Below are 945 nucleotides of genomic sequence, written 5' to 3'. Positions count from 1 at the left end.
AAATGCCTCACCGACTCAGGCTCGCCACAACATGGTCGGGGGCAGGTTGAGTGCGCTGACATGCCGGGAGGATCTCATGAGCCACCATCCATGACAGGTCCCGGAGTCTGTTTGGGAGAGCCGAATGGTTCTTGTTGCGCCAAACAGTTGAGGGCTTGTCAAATGCCAGCCCATGCACTGGACTCACTGGTTCCCGCTCTGCACAACTGAAATGAGAGCGCAATGATTTGTTAAAACATACACATCTTCTTGCTCAAGGTGAAAACGTTTTAAAAAGGTCTGGATAAAAGCATAGGTTGGCGGCAGGATAAAAGACACAGGTACTTTAAGATCAGAAGGTAAAATCTTCAGTCTTCTGAGATATGACCCCATCCAGAACCATGCCATAGCTGCTGTCTTAGCATTTCTGGATGGGGCCGTGGCTGCTGTTATGTGTATAGCTGTAAATCTGCTCCCTAAAAACAATAACAGGTCTGGCACTCCTTTCCTCCTTTCTCCTTTGGCTTCTTCATCACGCTTCTCTGCACTCGTTCCCACTTGGACCCCCCACAGGAAATAGAAAATGGCTCGTTCCAGGTCTAAAATCACTTTTTCTGGGTGGGATAAAAACAGAACTGATGAGTAAAAGCAAAGGTAAAATCACTGCCTTGATGATTAAAACCTCCCTATCAAATTTGACCCCAAGTATTTTTTGGTCGGTCTGGGTCACAGTCAGGGGGAGTCCTGTCATCTCAGTCGCTGTCCACGGTCCATAAAAATGGGCTAGGGTCTTGCTTCTATTTGGTTTTGACCCAGAAGCCCACCCAAACCAGTCAGTCAAGTCTAGAGTCCTGTTGACAGATAAAAGGTCAGTGCATAAAATGTTAATATCGTCCATATATAAAATGCACTTTGTCGCAAGTCCCCCGCTCCCTGGCACTCCTACCCCAGTGATTTGTTTGTCCC

Source organism: Sander vitreus, unplaced genomic scaffold (assembly GCF_031162955.1).
Source record: "Sander vitreus isolate 19-12246 unplaced genomic scaffold, sanVit1 ctg437_0, whole genome shotgun sequence".
In the NCBI taxonomy this organism is placed as follows: domain Eukaryota; kingdom Metazoa; phylum Chordata; class Actinopteri; order Perciformes; family Percidae; genus Sander; species Sander vitreus.
The sequence above is the reverse complement of the archived record's forward strand: the minus strand, read 5'-3'. Positions refer to the sequence as shown.